Here is a 14,983-nt window from a genome sequence, read left to right as displayed (position 1 = left end):
CATGCACTAGTCTCGCGAGATCTCGAGTCTTCCTAAAGGCGAGGCGCGGGCGGCATCCTGCGGGGAATTCGAAGGTCTCGCAGAGACTAAAACATAATATCGCGATAGTTCTCAAGGCGCATGCTGGAGCCGGCGGCGGCAGTTTGGCTCCGCCCCTCCGTCCTTCGTGAGGTTGTGCGTCATTCGCTTTTTGCTTCGGCGTCGGGTGAGAGCGGAGCGGTAGCGACTTTGGCTTTGGTGGGAGGAGGGGTCTGGGAAGGGCTGGGCTCCTGCTTTTCCCGTTCGGTAGAGGTTCTCGCGGGATCGCGCGGAGGTGGCGGCGGTTCGGCTACGGACTGCGGCAGCCTCGGAGGCGGCGACGTCTCCAGCTAGTGCTGTTCTTAGCGGGTGAGTTCTCGCGGGAGTGGGGTTAAGTCCTCGTGGGTGGCGGTGGCGGTGGCGGAGGTAGCTCGGGGGTGGGGGGGGCAGTGACTAGGGTCTGCTCGCCTGCTGTTAAGATGGCGGCGGAGGCTGATGTCTCCCAGACCAGAACCTCGCACTGAGGTGTTGGCTATCCTCGTTGTGACGCCTCTCAGGTACCCGGCTTTAGGGAGGTGACGACTATCGAAAAGCTGAGGTGCTGGTAAACCGAACTTGAGGCGAAGGCCTCCTCGTCCCCAATCGGTTGAGGAGGCACCATTTCCCAGGCCTCAGCCTCGTGGGGGCCTGCCTTTTCTCCACCAATCGGTCAATGCTTTCGTAGTCGCCACCGCAGTAGGCGGATTGGGAAGGGTGGGGTGAGGACTCTGGAGTTAGTTGGGGAGTGGGATTGGGGTCTAGGTTGCGGGGGGCAGGGGGGACCAACCCACGACGACTGGTCCCCACTAGTACCTTTTTGCAGGTCCGCCTCCGTTCGCCCCTGCTGCGCGGCCAAGACAAATCTAGTTTTCCTTGAGTTGAAGGGGGCTTTACTTCCTTAACACACATGATATCTGAGCTAAGGTTTAGGGCCAAGCTGTGGTGCTTCTGACGTACTCCTCCCCTTAATCCTGTCGCTCTGCCAAATCTTTACTATCTACGTGGATGATTGAGGCTCCTATTGGGAGTGGTGTCAAAGCTTTTCCTCGTCACCCCCTCCCCATTCCTTCTAAAGTAGAGAGCTTGGCCTGAGCGCCCTAACCTGTCCTGCCTTCTTCTTCCATTGGTCCTTTTGGCGCAGGCGTTGAATAGAGCGTAACGCATACCCTGCGTTTACTCCATCTTTGTGGATGGACCCTTATTAGCCTTCCATTTCGTCTAGTCTTCACGTTTGTATACCCTAATCAGGGCACAGGGCACTGATTGCTTCAGCTCTGCATGCTTCTAGACAGAGCAATGAATGGGTCGGGGGAAGGAGGGTCGGCGGTTGGAGGATTGCAATCTTTGCGGCCGTTAGCTGCCCCCTCTTCATAAAAAGCAAAAACAAACTTTTAAAAAATGGCTGTGAAGGATAACGCACTTACAAACCAGCTTTCTTACTCTTCCCGCGTGCCCCCCCCCCATCCTCACGGTGAAGCACGGGAAACCGCCTCTTTTCCCTCCCTTGTTCTGAGTTTCTGCAGCCTCTTGGTCTGTGGACATCTATCTTTTCTGCTAACCACTTACATACTTGTCACTTCTTAATCCTTCTATCCCCTGTCCCCCATGTTCTTTTTTTCCATGGACTGAATCCCGTAGAGAGAAGGTATCCTCCTGTCAGGCTCCATGGATATCCATTGCCTCTCCCTGTCCTAAAAAATAAATAGCACGATTGATTATCTCATGCCCCTTAAACAGTACTCTCATCTATCATATTTCTCTTCCCCCCATGCCACTATTACGTGGCCACCCACATTGATACTGTAAAACAACTCTCTATCATAGTTTTGCTTTGTAGGTCGAATGTTCAGCATTGTTTTCTTACAGTCCCAGTGCTGCATAGATTTAGGAGACACCAGCATTCCCCAGTCGTGGGAGGCAGCCTAAAAAAACCCAACCCATTGCCATCCAGTAGATTCCGACTCATTGCGACCCTATAGGACAGAGTAGAACTGCCCCGTAGGGTTTCCAAGGAGCAGCTGGTAGATTCAGGCTGCCTATCTTTTGGTTAGCAGCTGAGCTCTTAACAACTGTGCCACCAGGCTCCAGTAATGGAGATAACAGTGCCTGTATTAAAGAGTACTTGCTACAATTAGAAAATTTGTAAAGGGCCTGGTTCCTGGTAGGCACACTATAAATTGTAATTTTTTTTTGCATAAGAATACACTGGCAGATGTACCTGCTTCATAATGCTAGTTTTTAGGACCTGGGAAAGAATAAGAGATTTTGTTCCTTTAACTGTAAATGTTTAGTACATTTCTAGGCCAGACCTATGAATTTTGTGTTTTTCCTCTGCCGAGGCCAAGCTCTTTATCGCCAATGTTTCATGATGTTCAAATGTGATTCCCACTCTGTTACCTTCTACAAATCTAGGAATCTTAGTGCAAAATCACTATCCTGGGACAACCACCTGTCAGGAACCATGCCTAGATGTTAATACCTCTTCCAAGGAGTGCCTCCTTGTGTCTTGCCTACTCACTCCTTCCATGTCATTCACTCTACAAAAGTTACGAAATTTGATGCTATGCATTTCACGATAGTAAAGGGAACTATTGCCAGCTTGTTTTCAAGTATTCATACTGCTTCTCATCACCTCCTTTCTTTGGTCCCTCGGGTCAATGTGGGGGGGATCTTTGTACCTGAGCAGAGTAATTCCTATCTGAGAGACAGTTTAGAAAGATTGTTTGGGAAGCCAGACTTCTTTTCCAAAGTGAATTGCCAGTGCTTTAATATGCTACCTCCTATTGTGTTTTTGCCATTTTTTGTTTTCTAACATGCTTATTAAATAAAAATGACTGTGCATTTGATTTGGAGATAGTTTTTGTTACTGGCAATATTTTGATTAGACCAGTATTAAAATTACTGCTGTTTTCTAATACTTTGGTTGGATTTTATGGATTTAAGTAGGAATAGGAATATACATGGTGATGGCAAGTTTACCTAGGATTAAAAATTTACCATGAAGAGTCATCTCAGTAATTAACTATATGTGGACTCGTTTTGAGCTTCAGGATGTGTTTTATTTAGTTTAAAGTGCTTTGAGGGTAATAGAATTTTCCCTTTCATTGGAGGACAGGTGATGACTTTTCTGTTGGGAGATTTTGTGTTGGTGCCTTTTACAGTGGTTGAAGCAGTGATCAGAAAAGAATTAATCCTCAACTTAACCTTGTCATTCAGAACTAGAATAAATCTGGGAATGATAATCTAGGTGTGACCTCAGAGGTTTAATTTATTTTAGGTAGATTTCTGAGAAGAAAGGGAGGAGTGGCAGTACCAATTAAAAACTTTGTCTAAGGTTCAATGGCAAAGTTCAACCTGGGTGTTTATCATTTGTCTTCCCAGTATGGCTAAAAAACATGTATGGTGATGAAAAATAATTTTTGTATGTGCATTTTTTCCACAAAGATAATAAAAAATTAAAATTTACTTAATTTACACTGAGGATATAAAATTGTCTATAAAGTTAACTATACCGTATAATTTCATCTGGGTTGAGAACTGAGCTGAATTTTCAGGTGTGTTTAAGTGTCAGATTAGAAGTATTGTTATAGCTGTTCTGAATTCTTCAGTTATTGCTCAAAGCAGGTCCTAAAAAATACAAATTGATATATGAGGGCTATTGCTTCAGAAATAATAACTGTGGTTATGTTTGAGCACTGATGTAATGGTTAACTCCTCTGGCACCTAATAAATGTGTTGTGTGTCTCTCCCTCACTTTTTTTTGTAGGCCCTTCACTAGTCTGACCTGAGTGGGTTGGTGCTCCAGGGAACCAGCAGACCGAATTGGTAGGAAGGTTCAGGAAGCTCTTGGAGCAGTGTTGGCGTTGTCCACCAGGATGAGTATGATTGGCTGTGATTCTAGGTTAGTTTTGTAGATCTTTGTGGATAGTATTTTCATTTTACTTCCTGGAATGGATATGGTGGAGGTATATGTATTTTCATCTGTGATTGAGCTACTTTGGTTTTTTCTGTCATCTGCCTCTCATGTGGCACTGATGCTTCTTTTAAGTGGAGGTCATTACGGAATTAAAGGGAACCATTTATTTGAATTCTGTCTACATGATTTTTTTTAAAACACCCTAAGTAACATTGAAAAAAAAACTGCAAGGTATTAATTTCTAACCAGTTTTTTAAAGAATTATGTTAGATTTCGAACATATAGCAGTTGAAGAGTATAGTGAAATCCCCAGGTACTCAGCATCCAGTTTAAATGGTTATCAATTTGCAGGCATCCCCCCTCCCCCGCCAGCTGGATTATTTTAAAATAAATGCCTGATGTTATTTTTATTTGTAAAATATTTGTTTTTATCTCTAAAAAATTAGGACTCTTTAAGCGTAATCTCAATACCATATCACATCTAAAAAATATAAGTGATTCTTTAATATCAGATACAAAGTTGATGTTCAGATTTCCCCCCAAAATTTTTTTTACAGTTTTATTTGATTCAGAATCCAAAGAAAGTTCATTTATTGCAAATGCTTGATATATCTCTTAAATCTGTTTTAATCTGTAGGTTGCCTCTCTTTTGTTTTTTTTTTTTTTCTGATTTATTGTTGAAGAACTTGTCCTGTAGCGTTTCCCCCATATTTGGTGATTACTTCCCGAAAGTGGCTGCAACAGTGGGCTCAAACATATTAGCAATTGTTAGGATGGTGCAGGATTGGGCAGCATTTTATTCTGTTATAAGTGGGTTCCCTATGAGTCTGAGCAGACTTGGCTGCTTGTCTAACCTATTCTTGCTAAGTTAAAGACCTTGGAAGACTCCATTATACTGGAACAATGACAGTAATCTCCTATATGCCAGTTGGACTTAATGCTGCTGGCCTAGGCACTATCCCAAAATAACTAGTTTACGAATTCCTTTTTCTGTGGCAAAGTCTGATTTAATTGATCCCTGACTTTTAATTCCGTGTCTTGACCCTGCTTATTGCTTTATATGAAAATTAGGCCTCCTGGTGGAAGAAGCTAATGTTACCTAGATAAATGACCTGATTGTGCGTTTGGGGTTTTTCATGCATGGCTTTAATTTCCTTAGGTGGTTTAATTTTATACTATCTTACAGTGTTGCATTTTATTCTTTTGGTGTCGGTATCTCAGTTGCTCTGACCCATAACTTCTAAGCTGTTAAGACTTACTGATGAATTCCTTTGGCTGTAATACAATTCTTGAAAACAGTAATACTAAAACATAATTTTTGAGAGCTTCCATTTATGTCCTGATTATTAGCTATTATATGAAATCATAGTTTTCCTGTTACTGTTTTTCTTTTTTTTTTTTTCTGGAAATGATGTTCCCCAGCATGAAGTCCATTCAAACTGCTCGTTTATTTCCTTGTACAGCATTGCCATTCTGGGGGCTACTGTATTTCCTTTCCATGGGCAAAATCTGAGAATGCAAGTTGGACAGGTAGGCTCCGTCCAGCCTTTGGCTTAGGCACAAATGAGAGCAAAGCCACTTGTGCCTTCCTTTAAAATGACAGTTTTCAAGTTGAAAAGGCAGAAAGGGTGGAGGTCATGAATGAAGATTTTTGAGGTATTTGGATGAAATATTATGAATCACCAATGAATGCTGTGGGTCATGAGTTCAGGCCTTTCAATTCTTTGCTCATTAATGGAGAAATCAAATTTTTAGTTGAAAGTTGACTAAGTATTACAAATGTGTATTTGGAGGAATTGCAGTGAAGTCCGTATATTCAGTAAAAAAAATTTTGAGCACATTCTGTTCCCTTAGCACTGGAGATATAGCAATTGTTTTCTCCTGTCCTGAGTTTTCTGAAGTTAGGAAGTTTGAACAAGGTCACTTAAATCTAATCCTAAATTTTTGAAACGAGGATAGCTGCAAATTTTTGGGCAGAGCTTTGTACACAGTAGGCATTTCAATATTTGAATTGTTTCTACAGTTCTTAACAGCAGCAAGTTCACAGTGGAAATGATGTTGGAGTTTTTTTCTTTTTAATATGTTTTCAACCATGGGTTCAAAGTATTATTGAAACGCCAAACTTGGTCGCTTTGAAAATATTTGCCCTTCACGATCCTTGTTACCTGTTCTGCAGTTAGATTACTGTAAATTGTTGAAATCTGGTATGTAGCTGTAAACCGTATCAGGCTGCTTTACAATGATCTCCCCATCTATAAGGTTGATAGTCAACAAGCCCTTGGGCTCTCTGTGTTTTGCTGCACTGTTCTCTGACTTGTTTCCTCAGTGACTGGTTACCAGATGTTTATGTGTTAATGTCAGGGATAATTCAGCTCAGAAGATTCTTTGGAAGCCCTCTCATTTGATGTATCATAGGGATTGAGTTGTTAAAACTTGATGTACTTGTTGACCAGCTTGGTTTTCTGGTTATAGAAATGCTTTCAAGTAGTGAAGGAGTAGCTCTCTATGAGTAAAACAAATGTAGGTTTTGTTTGGGCTGTTAACCTGAGCATTTTCAATTTTTAGTTGTCTTAAAAAGTTTTCAATCATTTGGCCTTAAAAATTACAATGTAGACATAGGTTGATCCTCCAAATGTGACTTTACAGAAAGTTGGAATTTGTTTTAACTTCTTGTGAAGGCATCATGAAAATGGAGATTGGTGTTGTAGATTGTATTGGATTCAGTTTGGATTGTTGATTGGATTAATGAGTGTTAAGACTAGAATGTTAAAATTCTTCGACCCTGAGATTCTACATCTTATCAAAAGAAATCAGTTTTTTCTTTTTAATAACCGTTAAATGATGACTAAAAGGCATTAGGCATAAAAAAGTCAAATTGTTCTGGAATGACGTTTTACTGTAGTGACTTAGATTTAAAAGATTGGTAAGTTTGAACATACTGCCATGTATTTATGTAACATTTTTAGCACAGCTCAGGTTATAAGTTCTTACATTAGATACCAGAGATAATTGCTCTGGAAATTCTTAGGTATATTGCAGTTGGTGGCTGCTTAGTTTTTGGAACAATTTTGGAAGACCGCTTTGATGATTACATTATTTGCTATGATTTTTCTTTCCAATCATATTTCTCCTTTTTTTTTTTAACTTCAAATATTAGTTTTTTATTACTACATTCTACTGATTGAGTTCTTATAGACCAAAAGACTAATTTACTGCACAGTGAATAAGAACATGGACTCTGGAATCAGCTCCTTGGGTTCAAGTCCTGGCTCTATTTCTTACCAGCTTTTGTTATCTTATGCAAATTCTTTAACCTCTTTGTGCCTCAATTCTTTATTTGTAAATTGATGTGATAATAGCTTTACTTACACATGGAGTTTTGAAGAGATTTAGCTGAGTTACTGCACGTTAAATGCTTAGAACAGTCATTCTGAAACTTCAGAGGACATCAGAATCACTTAGTTGACTTGTTAATACACAGGTCGCTGTGCCCCATCCTCAGTTTCTGATTCTGTAGGGTTGGGAGGGACTCAAGAATTTGCATTTTCAACAAGTTCCCAGGTAATGCTGGTGTTAATGGTCAGGAAACTACTTTGAGAATGACTGGCATAGAACAGTGCCTGGCGGAGAACAGTGTCTGACACAGAGTCCTAGCCATTTTTTTTCTTGACTTTCTCAGTCCCTGAGCAAAGCACTTCATTCTTGGGTGCTGTTTAGTATTGCCTTCATCTAGAAGTAGTTTTGAAGTCCTCTAGTACAGTGAGTGGTTCTGAAAGTACAGACCCCAGATCAGCAGCATCATCTGTGAACTTGTCGGAAATGCAAATTTTGGGGTCCCACTCCAGTCTTTGCTTTAAGTGTGTCCTCACTTAACTGGGGTGTCTCAAAGTTTTATTTAACAGCTTTATTGAAATATAATTTATGTCATACAATTCATTCATCTAAAGTGTACACTTAAGTGGTTTTTAGTATGTTCATGGAGTTGTACAACGATTATCACATCAATTTTAGAATGTTTTCAATACCCCAAAAAGAAGCCTGGTACCCATCAGCAGCACTCCCCCCCTTCCCAGACCCTTTCTCCCATCCCCTAGCACTAACCCCTAGCACTAGGCAACCACTAATTTACTTTGTTTGTATAGATTTGCCTATATTGGCCATTTCGTATAAATGGAATCATGCCACGTGTGGTCTTTGTGACTGGTTTCTTTCATGTAGCATAATGTTTTCAAGGCTCACCCATGTCGTAGCATTTATCAGTACTTCATTGCTTTTTATGGCCAAATACTATTCCATTGTATGGATATACTACATTTTATTCATTTGCCAGTTGATGGACATTTGGATTGTTTTCACTTTTTGGTTATTATGAAAAATGCTGTAAAGATTTGTGTACAAGTTTTTGTGTGGACATCTGTTTTCATTTCTCTTGGATATAAACCTAGGAATGGAATTGAACTGCCAAACTGTTTTCCAAAGTGGCTGTACCATTTTACATTCCTGCTAGCAATATGTGAGAGTCTCTTAGACTTTTAATTTAAATTAATTTAGGGAGCATTTGGGTTCTACCTGTATATGAGGCACTTTGCTAATATTGGAAGGGTGGAGATGCAAAGTTGAACAAGACCATGGAACCTACCTTTAATTTAACAAGCCTTCAGCTGGTGTCAGGGGTGGGGGGATGGGGGGTAGGTTTTTCAGTTATAACTTTTCATAACTTTAGAATTTTGAACCCTGTTATCTTTTCAAGTAAATAAAATGTAAAAATTTGTAAAGGAAGTTTCTAATCCAGGAGATTAGATGAGCATACAGATAACGCAAATACGAGAAAAACAGAGTAAGTACCATGAAAGAGCCAAGAATTTCTAGGAAAGCCCTGAGGAGAGAGCTCATGCAAATGAGGAATCAGGGAAGGTTTTGTGGGAGATGGTGGTGGTGGTGTTTGAGATGGCTGGTTTGGATCTGTCCATTCAGAGCCCAGCTTGGACAGTATCAGTGTGAGAAAATATAGAATATAGAGCTAGAAAGGTAAAAAAAAAAAAAAAACAGGATAGGACAAACAGATTATAGGGCTAAATGAAATTGAACTATGGTCCTGGAATGTAAGGCGCAGTTTAGATAAAGGTGAATTTGGACATTTCAGGTTTTTAACTGGTTTGGTTCCTTGTTTATCCTACAGTCCTTTGCTGATAACAGCAGGGAGGCTGAAGGAAGATGGTGGCAATAAAATCACTGACTGCTATTAGCATAACATTGTGCTTCTGAAATGGGTAGTGGACAGAGGTGCTGTCTGAATCCTGACTGTGCTTGTTTGCAGCTTTGCTTGAAGCCACAGGCGTGTGTTCTTGGAAGTTGGCTGGGTGGTGAACTACTAACCAAAAGGTTGGCAGGTCTGAACCCACTCAGAGGCACCTCAGAAGACAGGGCTACCGATCTGCTTCTGAAAGGTTGATAACCCTATGGAACAGTTCTGAGTCCACTCAGGGGCTCCTTGGAAGAAAGTCCTGGTGATCTACTTCCAAAAACTCAGCCATTAAAAACCCTGTGCGACACAGTTCTACTGTGACACACATGGGGTCACTATGAGTTGGAATAGACTGATGACAGCTGTTTTTTATGTCCCTGGAATGTCCATTTTGCTTGGTAATTTTGGGGGTGAAATTAAAGAAGTTGGTTATTCAAAACATTTTCAAATTAAAATAATTTGAGTTCATACAACTTTAATGTGATTAAATGTTTTCCTTTTATTGTAAATAAAGTACAGATAATGGAAGACTACCTCCAAAACAAATTTATTGTTTAATAAATTATTTTAAGGCAAACACTTTTGTAACCACCACCCAGTCAAGAAACAACTTTGCCTGTCATCTTAGAAGCCCTTCTGTATGCCTCATCCCAATCACAGCACCCTCTCTCCCTCTAATAAATACTAATCTAACTTGGCTGCAACAACGAGCTCAAGCATAACAACAATTGTAAGGATGGCACAGGACCAGGCAGTGTTTAGTTCTCTTGTGCATAGGGTCGCTATGAGTCAGAACCGACTCAACAGCACCTAACAACAATAACAACAGCCTGACTCTAAGGAGCACTAGTAGTGCAATGGTTAAGCGCTTGGCTGCTAACCAAAAGGTTGATAGTTCAAACCCACTCAGCAGCTCTGCAGGAGAAAGACCTGGCAATCTGCTTCCATAAAGATTACAGCCAGGATTACCCTATGGGGCAGCTTTACTCTGTCAGTAGGGTTGCTATGAGTTGGAATCGACTCCATGATACCCGACAACGACAACATTCTGACTTTATTGAACTGATAAACAACACAGTGATAAATGAAGAAATTGAAAGTGTCAATGATTTCATTTTACTTAAATTAGCAATAAACCTCCATGGAAGCAACAGTCAAGAAATCAAATGGCAGACTGTACTGTGCAAAGATGTCACTTTGATGACTAAGGTGCACCTGACACAAGATATGATCTTTTCAGTTGCTTCATATGCATGCGAAAGTTGGACAGCGAAAAAAAAGAAGACGGAAGAATTGATGCTTTTGAATTATGGTGTTGGTGAAGAATGTTGAATATACCATGGTCTGCCAGAAGAAAGAACAAGTCAGTCTCGTCTTATTTGAACAGGTCATCAGAAAAGACCAATCTCTAGAAAAGGACATCATGGTTGGCAAAGTAGAGGGTCAGTGAAAGCAAGGAAAACCTGCAGAAAAACTTGATTTGTCTCTACAGCTTCTCTGTCCTCCTTTTCTTTTCCTCATATCTGTTGAAGAACCCAGGTCGTTTGACCTGTAGAGTTTCTTACAGTCTGAATTTTGCTGGTTGTACACTCAATACAGTTCACCATGTTCCTCTGTCCTCTGTATTTCCTGCAAATTGGCAGCTAGAGACTTAGAGGCTTGATAAAATTCAGGTTTATTCTTCTCGACAAAAATATTGGTGGTGGTTTGTTCATAGCATTCGTTTTGTTATGATGGCATCTTGGATCTTTTGTTTATTTTGGATGTTAATAGCCATCTCTATTCAATGCTGCTTAGATCCATTAATTTCATTGGGAGTTGCAAAATAGTGATCTAATTGTATCCTTTTGTTTTCATGTATTAGCTGAAATAATTATAAGGAGATGTTTAACCTTTCATTTGGTTGCTCAGTGATTGTTTATATAGGAACCAAAAACACCAAACCCATTGCTGTTGAGTCGATTCCGACTCATAGTGACCCTGCAGGACAGAGTAAAACTGCCCCATAGTTTCCAAGGAGCGCCTGGCGGATTTGAACTGCCGACCTCTAGGTTAGCATCCGTAGCACTTATCCACTACGCCATCAGGGTTAGGCAGGGTAAAGGCTCAAGTTTTTTTTTTTCTTGTTTTTACTCAGTTTTCAAGATAATGAATTGGTTCCCTGTCATCAAAGGGTACTTACTATATATTACTTATTTATATATATATGCAGACATCATGCTTGGTAGATGGTCAGTGAAAAAGAGGAAGACCTTCAACGAGGTGGATTGACATGGTGGCTGCAACAGTGGGCTCAAGCATAACAACGTGAGAATGGTCCGGGCAGTGTTTTGTTCTGTTGTACATAGGATTGTTATGAGTTGGGACCAACTTGACAGCACCTAACAACATATATGTATATATATGGGTGTGTGTGTGTGTGTGTGTGTATATATATATGTGTATATATATATATATATATATATATATATATATATATATATATATATATGTATGATACTGTGAACTCATGAATTTGGGCATTTGGCAGGTTATCCATTTCAGTTCTGAATCTTACTGAAGTTAAAATTGTCCCACCTTTGGCCAGTCAGAATCAGGAGTTGTTTCCTGATTCTTCTTTACATGACCCTAGTAGTCTTTGATAGCTTCCTTGCTGTTTGGTATGTCAAGATGTTCCAGGCTCAGTCTTGTACGTTTCTGCCCCAGATCTGGAATCAGCTAATGAAATAGAGATAAAAGTTGAAGTCAAAAGAAATTTCTCTTTGCCATTAGTAGCTTTGAGCTTTGTGCCCAGTTCCTCTTTTCTCTTTCCACTTATCTTCCCCTATGCTGCCTCTTCACTCTTCTCTACCTTTTTAGGTGAATTGAGGTAGAGAGGTTTGAGAACCCTTGATAGAGTAGAATGAACATGGCCTTTGGAGCCAGGCAGTTCTGGGTTTGGGGCCGGGCCACTTAAACTTGTTCTATTACTTTGGGCAAGTTGACCTAACCTATCGCTTGCCTTATCCGGGGGAAATACCCTATTCATAGGGTTATTGGGATTAAGCAAGAAAATATTTGTAAGATGTCTAATATACTATAGGTGGTTAATAGATGGTAACTTATTTAGTATTCTATTTTACTTAATCCCTCCAACAGCTCAGAGGTGGGCAGTCAGGGTGGTTGAAGTGATGGCCAAGTTAGCAAAGCCTGTGTGTGGACCCGTTAGGGATGTGTATGTAGGATCATTAGTGGCAAGGGGGTATGGGGTATGGGGTTTGTTCTTTGGTCATTTTGGGTCTAAGACTTTGGCCAGTGTTAACTGAATGTTCCAACAGATTAGTTTTTTACTTTGCCAAGGAGTCACACTCATACCCTCTGAAGGGTTTTAAGCCAATTTTGTGGTGATACACATTACGTTGGTTGCCTTGGTCTGTCTCTCTCTACACAGTCCCCTACAACTGTTCAAGGTTCTGCTGTAACCGTAGTAACACATAATGAGTATTCCTGGTAGCCGTCAGTTTTACCACCATTAACATATTTGAGTAGCACCATATATAGCAGGTTAGAAAAGAGGTAAATATCCCTTTTAATATTTTATATATTACCTAAAATGCTTAATATAGTGTCTGGCACATAAGTGCTCAGTAAATAGAAACCATGTTTATTTTTTGTTAATATTATGATACCTTCCTTTTCTCTTTCACATCTTAACCTCTCTTCATTCAGTTCAACAAGCACTCACTGAGTACAAGGAGCTGAGGGCATAAAATGAATGAGATGTAGTCTCTGCCCTTGAGAAACTCACAGTTCAGTTAAGGTCGGAGCAGTTCTGTGAGTGAGATCATGTTTAAAGTTCCTTAGCCTTTTCCTTTGTATCATTGTTTCTTCCCTTGCTCTGTCCACACATGATATGTAGCCTCTCTATTATTTCTCAAAGCCCTCCTTAGCTCCGTGTCCTTCCCCACCCTTTGAGACTGCTGATAACGTGAGAAAGCCTCCAGTTGTCCTCTATGAATACAATGTAATATCAAGAAAAACCTTTGTGCCAAGATTAGCTTTCAGAGTGACACATGCAGTTGACAGTATAATACCAGTTTATGGTCTTTATATGGACCTCCAGCTGCGTCTGTCCTGTTGGTTTAACTGTCTTCCTTTCCATTTCTCCCCCTTCCACCATCCCTCCCCCTAAATGTTTGTTAACTAAAGATAGGGACTCCTATACCTGGTTAGTGATTTATTCAAGTATGTAAAGACACAGCTATACTTCATAAAGACTAGAATTTGGGTGGGTATAGTGTGTATTGGTAAATTTTCATTGTTTTCACCTATAAGATGATAATTGAAAAACCTACTTAAATGTCGCATTAAAGTGAGATGATATATTTTAAAATGTTTTAGAGTACCATACAAAGATAAGGTCATTATAATTTATGTAAAATAAGTACGTAACAGCTATGTTGTTGTTAGCTGCTGTCGAGTCAGCTCCTGACTCATGGTCATCCCATGCACATAGAACAAAATGCTGCCCGGTCCTGTGCCATGTTACTTGGGGCAAACTACTTCATAGCCAGTTTCCTTTAAATGAGGGTGATGATACCTCATTCATTCAACAAATAATGAATACGTACTCATTATTGCCAGATGCTGGGAACACAAAGTAACTGGAGAATGGAGGTCTAGTAGGGGAGGGATACTTTTATATCTTATTCACAGGGATCAGTACAATAATAAAGGAGTGACCAAAATGTGCTATAGTAGTTTATAGGAGAGTATCACAGAACAGAATGCCACAGAAAGTACATCATGAACTCAAAAATGCTATACAAATGAAGTTAAGTGAATCCCAAATGAATCAGTAGACTCAACCATTATTTCATTTCCTCATGAGACTTTTTGGAGACTTGTGCTTTAGATGCATTTATGTCTTCCAGCTAGATTTTATGAGCCTCTTAAAGGTGTTATGTACTCCTATAGTAAAGTACACTAAAAGTAATATTTTTATCTAAAAGGATTTTTAAAAAAAATTTTATTGTGCTTTAAGTGAAAGTTTACAAATAAGTCAGTCTCTCACACAAAAACTTATATACGCCTTGCTACATACTCCCAGTTGCTCTCCCCCTAATGAGACAGCCCGCTCCTTCCCTCCACTCTCTCTTTTCCTGTCCGTTTCACCAGCTTCTAACCCCCTCCACCCTCTCATCTTCCCTCCAGGCAGGAGATGCCAACATAGTCTCAAGTGTCCACCTGATCGAAGAAGCTCACTCCTCAACAGCATCCCTCTCTAACCCATTGTCTAGCCCAATCCATGTCTTAAGAGTTGGCTTTGAGAATGGTTCCTGTCCTGGGCCAACAGAAGGTCTGGGGGCCATGACCCCCCGGGTCCTTCTAGTCTCATGTCAGACCATTAAGTCTGGTCTTATAGCATTTTTAATGGCTGCATTCTATTCTGTTTTATGAATGATTCATAATTTTTAAACCAGTTCCCTATGTTTAAACAATTAAGTCCCTGTTTTTCATGATCTTAAACAATGCTTCTTGGCATACAGTAGCATTCAGTAAATAAGTGTTGAATGAAGGAAAGAAGCATAGGGAGTATCTTATAGATAAGTCTTTGTGACATCCATGTTTATTTCCTTAAGAAATTGCAAGAACTGGAATGCATAAATTTATGACTGATTGCCAAATTACCCCTAAGAAAGACTATCCTGCATTGTTCACTGTGGTATGGTTAGTATATAATCCATGATGATTTATAACAGTAGAGTACTTCAGGGTAAGCCTTG

The 14,983-nt window shown here is 40.1% G+C and overlaps 1 protein-coding gene across 12 annotated transcripts in view; it reads left to right on the top strand.

Moving 5' to 3' along the window:
- HUWE1 (HECT, UBA and WWE domain containing E3 ubiquitin protein ligase 1) overlaps nucleotides 1–14,983 on the top strand; it is a 216,804-nt gene that overhangs the window by 2,372 nt on the left and 199,449 nt on the right. For 3 of the 12 annotated variants that reach the window (XM_064278342.1, XM_064278336.1, XM_064278343.1), the window contains exons 1-2: nucleotides 222–387; nucleotides 3,824–3,958. The exons of 2 other annotated variants lie outside the window; for them this stretch is intronic. The gene's annotated coding sequence lies outside the window, so the exon portion shown is untranslated. 7 more of the 12 variants (XM_064278338.1, XM_064278340.1, XM_064278341.1 and 4 more) reach the window with 6 other exon arrangements.

This window comes from Loxodonta africana, chromosome X (assembly GCF_030014295.1).
Source record: "Loxodonta africana isolate mLoxAfr1 chromosome X, mLoxAfr1.hap2, whole genome shotgun sequence".
Lineage (NCBI taxonomy): Eukaryota > Metazoa > Chordata > Mammalia > Proboscidea > Elephantidae > Loxodonta > Loxodonta africana.
This window is presented reverse-complemented; position numbering and strand designations above follow the sequence as displayed.